We start from the raw sequence: 11,127 nt of genomic DNA on the forward strand, positions 1-11,127 counted from the left end.
GTGAAGAGAGCAGCATCACTTACCTGTGATTGGTAATTGCCATTGGACTGGTTACACCTATATATTGGACTCATAATACTAGGACTCCATATAGTATACTGTTGATGCAATATATATTTTCTATTTTTTAGTAATCTACTGTTATTAATAGTGATTTGAGCGCTAGCTGTTCATCATTTTATTCATATAAGATTTTTCATTCTTATGTTGAATTATTAGTTGGTGTTGTATCGCTATTTTTTTTTATAGTATAAGTGTAAGATGTGCAAATATCTTTTATTAAAACTAAAACATTTTGCAAAAAAAGATGGAAATAATGTACGTACCGTTTTGTCGTACATAACATGCAATACCGATCACGTCATTGACGTGCTCATGTGTGGATGTGACCAGCGCTATGTTGGCATGACGACAAGGCCATTAAAACAATGAGTGCTAGAGCGAATGAGATTAATCAGCACGAAAGATCAGTTACACCCAGGATCCAACAATTTTAGTATTGGTCAAAATGGAAGTTTGACCAACTTTAAATGCGTTGCACTGGGACGCATAAAACCACTCTTCCGGGGAGGAGACAGAACTAATTTGCTTTTCGAGGGAGAAGCTTATTGGATTTATTCGCTTGATAATTGTCACCAAACGGGTTAAATGTTGAACGGGACCTTAAATGCTTTTTATGACATTTTTTTTATAAGAATACACTTTTTATTAAAAGGAGTGTTCTTTTTATTAATTTATGATACATCATTTGGATTTCATCTCTTTAATTATAATTTTGTTCCCATATTTTTTCCCCCCATTCCAACCAGTTATGTTTTGATATCTTTTGATACCTCGACACTGTTTATAGTTGTCGTTCTCTCTCCTTATTAATTTATTGCAATTCTTTTATATGTGCCCTGCTCCATGTGCCCTGTTCCATGTGCCCTGTTCCTGTTCCCTGTTCCTTGTTCCTGTGCCCTGTTCCATGTGTCCTATTCCCTGTTCCATGTTCCATGTGCAATGGTCCCTGTGCCCTGTGCGCTGTTCCATGTGTCCTATTCCCTGTTCCATGTTCCCTGTGCGCTGTTCCCTGTGCCCTGTGCGCTGTTCCATGTGTCCTATTCCCTGTTCCTTGTTCCTGTTCCTGTGCGCTGTTCCATGTCTCCTATTCCCTGTTCCTTGTTCCTGTGCGCTGTTCCATGTCTCCTATTCCCTGTTCCTTGTTCCTGTGCCCTGTACGCTGTTCCCTGTGCGCTGTTCCCTGTGCGCTGTTCCCTGTGCCCTGTGCGCTGTTCCCTGTGCCCTGTGCACTGTTCCATGTGCCCTGCTCCATGTGTCCTGTTCCATGTGCCCTGCTCCATGTGTCCTGTTCCATGTGCCCTGCTCCATGTGCCCTGTTCCATGTGCCCTGCTCCATGTGCCCTGTTCCATGTGCCCTGTTCCATGTGCCCTGTTCCATGTGCCCTGTTCCATGTACCTTCTTCCTGTGCCATGTTCCCTGTGCCCTGTCCCATGTGCCCTGACCATGTTCCCTGTTCCCTGTGCCGTGTGACCTGTTCCATGTTCCTTTTTCCATGTACCATATGCCCTGTTCCATGTGCCCTGTTCACTGTGCCCTGTTCCTTGTTCCCTGTGCCCTGTGCCCTGTTCCATGTGCCCTGTTCCATGTGCCATGTTCCATGTGCCCTCTTTCATGTGCCATGTTCCCTGTGCCCTGTTCCTTGTTCCCTGTGCCCTGTTCCCTGTGCCCTGTTCCATGTGCCCTGTTCCATGTGCCCTGTTCCATGTGCCCTGTTTGCTGTGCCCTGTTCCATGTGCCCTGTTCCATGTGCCCTGTTCGCTGTGCCCTGTTCCATGTGCCCTGTTTCATGTGCCATGTTCCCTGTGCCCTGTTCCTTGTTCCCTGTGCCCTGTTCCCTGTGCCCTGTTCCATGTGCCCTGTTCCATGTGCCCTGTTCCATGTGCCCTGTTCCATGTGCCCTGTTCACTGTGCCCTGTTCGCTGTGCCCTGTTCCATGTGCCCTGTTCCTGTGCCCTGTTTACTGTGCCCTGTTCCTGTGGTTTCCCTGTTGCCAGCCCCAGCCCGTGACCCTGACCTTGCATCTCTGCCATCTGCCTTGACCTGTTCCTACATCCAGACTACGATTTACTCTACCAGGACTCTGTCCCCTGGCTCTGGTCAGTGATCACACACCCTTACCTTAGATCTGCGGTTCTGCTTCCTATCAGAGATGCACATTGTTATAGCTGGCCTCTTATCTTCTTTATTTTCCCCCTAACAAATGTATTCCTCTGTGGCCTTATTCGCATGTGTTTTTGGCATCTTCTGTGTAGGTGTTATGGGGGGGGGGGTTGTTGGAAGTATTTAAATTAAACTTGTGAGTCAACAACACACAAGATAAAATTACAAAGAGAGGACAAGCACACACGTTTGTTAGTTAAAGATAACATGTATGAAGAGCCACAAATGCCCCCAATTCTTACTTACACCGAGGGTACTTTCAAAAGAACTATTCATCCCACGGGCAGTACAAAGGACTCGGGGCATCCCTTAAGGTTGGAGGAAAGGAGATTTCATCAGCAACAAAGGAAAGGGTTCCTTACAGTAAGGGCAGTTATAATGTGGGATTCATTACCCATGGAGACTGTGATGGCAGATACAATAGATATGTTCAAAAAAAGGTCGGACATCTTTTTAGAAAGGAAAGGTATACAGGGAAATACCAAATAAGTATACAAGGGAAGGATGCTGATCCAGGGAGTAATCCGATTGCCAATTCTTGGAGTCAGTAAGGAATGTATTTTCCCCTTATGAGATATCATTGGATGATATGACACTGGGGGTTGTGTTTGCCTTCCTCAGGATCAATAAGTAAGTATAGATATAGGATAAAGTATCTGTTGTCTAAATTTATCAAGGTTGAACTTGATGGTCGTACGTCTTTTTTCAACCTCATCTACTATGTAACTATGTGACTATGTGACTATGTAACTATTTGACTATGTAACTATGTGACTATGTAACTATGTGACTATGTAACTATGTGACTATGTAACTATGTGACTATGTAACTATGTGACTATGTAACTATGTGACTATGTAACTATGTGACTTTGTAACTTTGTAATGTGCACAGCAAGGAGACAGACGACAGATCAGCGAGGCTCCAAGAGATCTAGTCACCGCTGACCGGATCCTTAGGAACGAAGGTCACATCGGAGATCTAGTCACCCCTTTTGAGTCCCTTAGGGCATGACTCTTGGCGTCCGCGTGTTTTGCCCCGCCTCTACGCTCGTGTCGTGCCTTGGGTCTCCGCATCTCCACCGCAGGCCTGCACGGCGCCGCCAACGCGTTTCGCTGCGTGCAGCTTTGTCAGGAGAAGGTGGCTATACAAAACGGGGTCCCTTTATATATCCTCTGCCCTATATTGATATTACACTGTTTGTATACCCAATACTGTATGCAGACATATGCAACATATATGGATGGTTATACGTATCAAAGAAGGGACACGTGTTCATAAATGTACAGTTCTTCATTCATAAATAGTCTGTATGTGATCAAAAGTGCTAATTAGATATCAAAATTCTACAAAATGAAGGGGTTATAAAAAAGGGAATTAGTTAGTTTCTACGGTTTTGCATCATTATGTTTATTTATGTTTATTTATGTCTATATTTACAATCTTTGTTATTACACTTTAATTAACGCTGCTGCCAGAGTCACACTACTCTTTCCTAGATCTGTCTCTGTGTCTCCCCTGCTGAAATCCCTCTCCTGGCTTCCGATCAAATCCCGCATCTCACACTCCATTCTCCTCCTCACTTATAAAGCTTTACACTCCTCTGCCCCTCCTTACATCTCAGCCCTAATTTCTCGCTATGCACCATCCCGACTCTTGCGTTCTGCTCAAGGATGTCTTCTCTCTACCCCCCTTTGTATCTAAAGCCCTCTCCCGCCTTAAACCTTTCTCACTGACTGCCCCCCACCTCTGGAATGCCCTTCCCCTCAGTACCCGACTGGCACCCTCTCTATCCACCTTAAGACCCACCTTAAGACACACCTGTTTAACGAAGCATAAGAATCTCTGGCTGCAGTGGAAGCTCTGTATGCTGAGGGATAATGGGGAAGGGCAGGCCGGCAGACCTGGCTGGGACGTGTAAATGTGCTCACACACGTGGGATGTTTATTCGCTGTTACACTGCACGGTTTCTGTCACTTCCTCTTTGTTTTTACTTTGTTAATGTGTGGTTTATACCCACGTGCCGGCCTCACGTCACATAACCAGCACTCCACCTCGCACTGTTGAGACCTGAAACGTTTGAAATGGCTGTCTGTGAGCAGGGGTTACTGGCTCTGCACTTCTGTAACCCAGGCTGTGCTGGAAAAGCTGTGTAACGTGGCAGGCAGCCGCTTGTAGGGATCCCACGTTAACGTGGGTAAGAAGTCAAGAGTGGCCCACTGTGTGCTCATTTGCAGGTCGTTACCCAGAATCCCCGGCTGCGCTGGAAGCAGTGTATGCCAAGAGATAAAGGGGAAGGGCAGAGCTGCTTGGGATGTGTCCCCCATTAAGATGGGATCCTCTTCGATTGAGCCACGTGTGCTGAAGCTGGGACCGATTGAGCCACCTGTGCTGAAGCTGGGACCGATTGAGCCACCTGTGCTGAAGCTGGGACCGATTGAGCCACCTGTGCTGAAGCTGGGACCGATTGAGCCACCTGTGCTGAAGCTGGGACCGATTGAGCCACCTGTGCTGAAGCTGGGACCGATTGAGCCACCTGTGCTGAAGCTGGGACCGATTGAGCCACCTGTGCTGAAGCTGGGACCGATTGAGCCACCGTTGCCAATGCTGGGACCGATTGAGCCACCTGTGCTGAAGCAGTGATATCCTGAAAACCTGTTGGGGGCCATTGAGGACTGGAGTTGGCCACTACTCAGTATCATTATACAGCGCAGTGTGTTCATTATCAGTGTATAGATACTCAACACCATTATACAGCGCGGCGTGTAATCCGCGTCGCCCCCAAAGGCGGACGCCTGATGGGGTTCCCCCAAGAGCTGCTCCCCTCTGCACAGAACCAGCGTGCTAAAAGGTTAATCTCTGCGGGTCAGCCCCACCCTCTGGAATGTTAATGCCCCTGGAGGACAAAGGACTCTGAAACCGCAGCTGCATTCACCCTGAACCCCTTCAGTCTACATCTGTGCCGCCAGAAAAGCAGACATCCTTTGGCGCAGCAGAAGGGCAGCCAAAGGGTGTCTGCCGTTTGCTGATGTTAAAGCTGCTCTATTTCAATCTGAACCTCACCAGCCCTCTTATCCCCTGTTCCCAATTTTCCAACTCGATCTGTCCATGAAATGTCTGTGAAGTGACCTCTGTTCTTTGTCTGTAACCGTGTATTGTTATAACTCTGTGCCCAGGACATACCGTACGGGAAAACGAGAGGTAACTCTCACTGTGTTACTTCCGGGGAACACACATTGTATAAATAAATAATCAGCGTGTAGATACTCAATACCATTATGCAGCGCAGCGTATGTACAAGTATTTATACTTTTATTATAACAAAGAGAATATAAAGTTTTATATTTATAAAAAAAAATATATATATAAATAGACGGTAATAAATACAGGCGGGGGAAAGGGGTAACAAAGGAGCGACGCTCTGCGGGTCTCTGGGTGTAATGAGAGAGCGACGCTCTGCGGGTCTCTGGGTGTAATGAGAGAGCGACGCTCTGCGGGTCTCTGGGTGTAGTGAGGGAGCGACGCTCTGCGGGTCTCTGGGTGTAGTGAGGTAGTGATGCTCTGCGTGTCTCTGGGTGTAATGAGGGGGCGACGCTCTGCGGGTCTCCAGCTGTTATGAGGGAGTGATGCTCTGCGGATCTCTGGGTGTAATGAGGGAGCAACGCTCTGCGGGTCTCCAGCTGTAATGAGGGAGCGACGCTCTGCGGGTCTCCAGCTGTAATGAGGGAGCGACGCTCTGCAGGTCCACAGCTGTAATGAGGGAGTGACGCTCTGCAGGTCTCCAGCTGTAAGGAGGGAGCGACGCTCTGCGGTTCTCCAGCTGTAAGGAGGGAGCGACGCCCTGCGGATCTCCAGCTGTAAGGAGGGAGCGACGCCCTGCGGATCTCCAGCTGTAAGAAGGGAGCGACGCTCTGCGGGTCTCCAGCTGTAAGGAGGGAGCGACGCTCTGCGGGTCTCCAGCTGTAAGGAGGGATCGACGCTCTGCGGATCTACAGCTGTAATGAAGGAGCGATGCTCTGCGGATCTCTGGTTAACCAGGGAGCAACGCTCTGCGATCATTGTGTAGCCTAGAAAAAAAGCAGTCGTTAGGAACACAACAAAAGACACCCGCAGAGCGTCACTCCATTATTAACCCCTTCCCTGCCAGAGACCTGCAGAGCATCGCTTCCTCATTAACCCCTTCCTCACCAGAGACCAGCAGAGCGTCGCTCCCTCATTAACCTCTTCCTTACCAGAGACCCACAGAGCATCACTCCCTCATTAACCCCTTCCTCACCAGAGACCCGCAGAACGTCGCTCCCTCATTAACCCCTTCCTCACCAGAGACCCGCAGAGCGTCGCTCCCTCATTAACCCCTTCCTCACCAGAGACCCGCAGAGCGTCGCTCCCTCATTAACCCCTTCCTCACCAGAGACCCACAGAGCATCACTCCCTCATTAACCCCTTCCTCACCAGAGACCCGCAGAGCGTCGCTCCCTCATTAACCTCTTCCTTACCAGAGACCCACAGAGCATCACTCCCTCATTAACCCCTTCCTGACCAGAGATCTGCAGAACGTCGCTCCCTCATTAACCTCTTCCTGACCAGAGACCCGCAGAACGTCGCTCCCTCATTAACCCCTTCCTGACCAGAGATCCGCAGAACGTCGCTCCCTCATTAACCTCTTCCTGACCAGAGACCCACATAGCATCACTCCCTCATTAACTCCTTCCTCACCAGAGACCTGCAGAACGTCGCTCCCTCATTAACCCCTTCCTGATCAGAGACCTACAGAACGTCGCTCCCTCATTAACCTCTTCCTCACCAGAGACCCGCAGAACGTCGCTCCCTCATTAACCTCTTCCTCACCAGAGACCCGCAGAGTGTCGCTCCCTCATTAACCCCTTCCTCACCAGAGACCCGCAGAGCGTCGCTCCCTCATTAACCTCTTCCCTGCCCGGACAGATAGAGTCATTGTGTTTATTTAGATTAGATCATTTAATGAAACAACGTATTACTATAAACCAAACCGTCATTGTGAGGCACTCAAGAGGTTGTGTTATGTTATGAAAGTGGAATAAATCCTTTATGTGGGGGAGAGAGAATGGGGGGGGCAGAAGGGGGGAAGGAGAGATTGGAGGAGAGAGAGAATGGGGGGAGAGAGAATGGAGGAGAGAGAATGGGGGGAGAGAGAATGGAGGGGGGAGAGAATGGGGGGGGGGGCAGAAGGGGGGAAGGAGAGATTGGAGGAGAGAGAGAATGGGGGGAGAGAGAATGGAGGAGAGAGAGAATGGGGGAGAGAGAATGGAGGGGGGAGATAATGGGGGGGCAGAAGGGGGGAAGGAGAGATTGGAGGAGAGAGAATGGGGGAGAGAGAATGGGGAAGAGAGAATGGAGGGGGAGAGAATGGGGGTGAGAGAATGGAGGAGAGAGAAGGGAGGGGAGAGAGAATGGAGGGGAGAGAGAATGGAGGGGAGAGAAAATGGAGGGGAGAGAAAATGGAGGGGAGAGAATGGAGGGGAGAGAAATAGGGTGGAGAGAATGGAGGAGAGAAAATAGAGAATGGAGGAGAGAGAGAATGGGGGGGGGAGAGATAATGGGGGGGAGAGATAATGGGGGGAAGGAGAGATTGGGTGAGGGAGAGAGAATGGAGGAGAGCGAATGGAGGGGAGAGAATGGAGGGGAGAGAATGGGGAGAGAAAATAGAAGATAGAGAATGGGGGAGAATGGAGGAGAGAGAGAATGGAGGAGAGAGAGAATGGAGGAGAGAGAGAATGGAGGAGAGAGAATGGAGGAGAGAGAATGGAGGAGAGAATGGAGGAGAGAGAGAGAATGGAGGAGAGAGAGAATGGAGGAGGGAGAATGGAGGGGAGAGATAATGGGGGAAGGAGAGATTGGGTGAGGGAGAGAGAATGGGGGAGAGACAGAATGGAGGAGAAAAGGAGAGGGGGGAGAGAATGGGGGAGAAAAGGAGAGGTGGGAGAGAGAGAATGGAGGTGAATGTGGGGAGAGAGAGAATGGGGGGGGAGACTGGAGGAAAGAGACAGAATGGGGGAGAGAAAGAGAGGGGGAGAGAGACAGAATGGGGGAGAGAGGGGGAGAGAGCCAGAATTGGGGAGAGAAAGAGGGCGAGAGAGAGACAGAATGGGGGAGATAGAGAATGGGGGAGAGAAAGAGAGGGGGAGAGTGAGACAGAATAGGGGAGAGAGAGAATGGGGGAGAGAGAGAATGGGGGAGAGAGAGAATGGGGGAGAGAGAGAATGGGGGAGAGAGAGAATGGGGGAGAGAGAGAATGGGGGAGAGAGAGAATGGGGGAGAGAGAGAATGGGGGAGAGAGAGAGGGGGAGATAGACAGATTGGGAGAGAGTAAGAGAGGGGGCGGGAGAGACAGAATGGGGGAGAGAAAGAGGGGGAGAGAGAGACAGAATGGGGGAGAGAGAGAGAGAGAATGGGGGAGAGAGAGAGAGAGGGGGGGGGAGAGAGAGAGCAAAGGGGGGAGAGAGAGAATGGGGAGAGGGGGAGAGAGAATGGGGAGAGGGGGAGAGAGAATGGGGGGTAGAGAGGTGCCAGTGTGTGTTATGTTAGGGACAGATCAGCGCTGCAGGACACCTGGAGACGCTGGCAGATAAATAACATTATAATATTTATTTTTAACGAATGTCATTTGTTTGATAAATAAAGAAAATGGTGTGTCCTGCTTTCTACTTTTGTCACCCCAGCCTGGGGTTGGGGGTAGTAATGAGCCCTGGGTGTAGGGGGTAGTTATAGCCTGGGGAGGGGGTAGTAATGAGCCCTGGGTGTAGGGGGTAGTTATAGCCTGGGGAGGGGGGGTAGTAATGAGCCCTGGGTGTAGGGGGTAGTTATAGCCTGGGGAGGGGGGGTAGTAATGAGCCCTGGGTGTAGGGGGTAGTTATAGCCTGGGGATGGGGGTAGTAATGAGCCCTGGGTGTAGGGGGTAGTTATAGCCTGGGGAGGGGGTAGTAATGAGCCCTGGGTGTAGGGGGTAGTTATAGCCTGGGGAGGGGGGTAGTAATGAGCCCTGGGTGTAGGGGGTAGTTATAGCCTGGGGAGGGGGGGTAGTAATGAGCCCTGGGTATAGGGGGTAGTTATAGGCATGGGGAGGGGTAGTTATGGTCCTGGGGATGGGTACTTATGGGCATGGGGGGTAGTTATTAGCATGGGGAAGGGTAGCTATGGGTATGGGGAGGGGTAGTTGTATGCATGGGGGTAGTTATGTTACTTTGGAGGGGTAGTTATGTGCCTGGGGGGTAGCTATGGACATGGGGAGGGGTAGTTATAAGCATGGGGGTAGTTATGTACCTGGGTGGGTAGTTATGTGCCTGGGGGTAGGTCTGGGCATGGGGAAGAGTAGTTATGGGCATATGGAGGGGTAGTTATTGGCATGGGGGTAGGTATTTGCCTGGGGAGGGGTAGTTATGTGCCTGGGGGATAGATATGGACATAGGGGGTAACTATGGACATAGGGAGGGGTAGTTATGGGCTAAGGGGGGTAGTTATGTGAATGGGGGTATTTATGGGTCTGGGGAGGGGGGATGGGGTGATTATGTGCCAGGCGGTGGGGCATAGTAATGGGACCTGGGGGGTAGTTATGGACCCTGGGGGGTAGTTATTGGAGCTCCCCCGATTCACCCCCCCCCCCCCACCCCCAGTTGAGCGTCTCACCTCTCCCCCCACCGTCCTCCTCCTGGGTGGAGGCGTCGGGAGGTTCAGTCGGCGGGCGATGCGGGCGGTCACCCCCAGCCGGACGTCCGTCGTCACCCCCCTCCACCCCATGGCTCGCCCGCAGCTGGGGCAAACCAACTGCCCCGTCGCCCCTCCGACCCGCGCCACCAGGCAAGCCCGGCAGTAGCTGTGGCCGCACTCCGTCGTCACCGGGTCCTGGAAGTAACCCCCGCACAGCGGGCACACCGACCCCTCCTGCAGCTCTCTCACGGGACCACCGGCGGCCATCTTTAAAAATCCCGACCGCACGTTTGGTGTTTCTAGTCTCTCTCTCTCTCTCCAAGTGGGAAGGCAAAGCCGTGGTATAGTATATGGGATATATATAGGCACATGGGAACGCCCCGTACAGCTGTCATGATTGCCCCGGGGCCGGGTATGTGGACGGACAGGTTCAGAGCGTTGAGTGAGTGTTTGCGGGACTTCCACCGCCCCGGGGAGATTCCTCAGGCACTTGTGGGGTGAGGTAACCACCGGAGAGGAGGCGACTGAGGGTTCATGTTTTGTTTTGGTTTTTTTAATAGGGTTTAGAAGTGAAAAACTTTTATATGGTGAATTTAATGGGGGTTTATATTGGCTATAAGAGAATAAACCCCTTTGTAATGGGGATTTAATGGGGTTTATAAAGGAAACCCCTATTAATGTGCATTTTATGGGGTTTTATTATGTAGGAGAAAATATATGGGGGTATATATGGTTTATTAAAGAATGAAACCCTTTATAATGGGGCTGTAATGGGGTTTTATATTGGTTATAAGAGAATAAACCCCTTTGTAATGGGGATTTAATGGGGTTTTATGGTTATAAGGGAATAAAACCCTTTATAATGGGGATTTCATTGGGGTTTGTAAGGGAAACCCCTATTAATGTGAAATTTATGGGGTTTTATTATGTAAGAGAAAATATATGGGGTATATATGGTTTATAAGAGACTGAACCCCTTTATAATGGGGATTTAATGGGGTTTTATATTGGTTATAAGAGAATAAAACCCCTTTGTAATTGGGATTTCATTGAGGTTTATAAGGGAAAACCCCTATTAATGTGAATTTGATGGGGTATTATTATGTAGGAAGAAATATATGAGGTTTATAAGAGAATGAACCCCTTTGTAATGGGGATTTCCTTGGGGTTTATAATGGAATCCCCTATTAATGTGAATTTTATGGGGTTTTATTAAGTA

At 49.8% G+C, this 11,127-nt stretch overlaps 1 long non-coding RNA gene across 1 annotated transcript; it reads right to left on the reverse strand.

Annotated features, from left to right (window-relative positions):
- Positions 1–5,515: 5,515 nt before the first annotated feature.
- LOC142485369 (uncharacterized) lies at positions 5,516–10,841 on the reverse strand. The gene is made up of 2 exons (XR_012798405.1): positions 9,888–10,841; positions 5,516–6,292 (listed from the first exon to the last, which is right to left on the reverse strand). It is a non-coding gene; the product is annotated as an uncharacterized LOC142485369 (long non-coding RNA).
- Between the last annotated feature and the right edge of the window lie 286 nt (positions 10,842–11,127).

This window comes from Ascaphus truei, unplaced genomic scaffold, assembly GCF_040206685.1.
Source record: "Ascaphus truei isolate aAscTru1 unplaced genomic scaffold, aAscTru1.hap1 HAP1_SCAFFOLD_571, whole genome shotgun sequence".
NCBI lineage: Eukaryota > Metazoa > Chordata > Amphibia > Anura > Ascaphidae > Ascaphus > Ascaphus truei.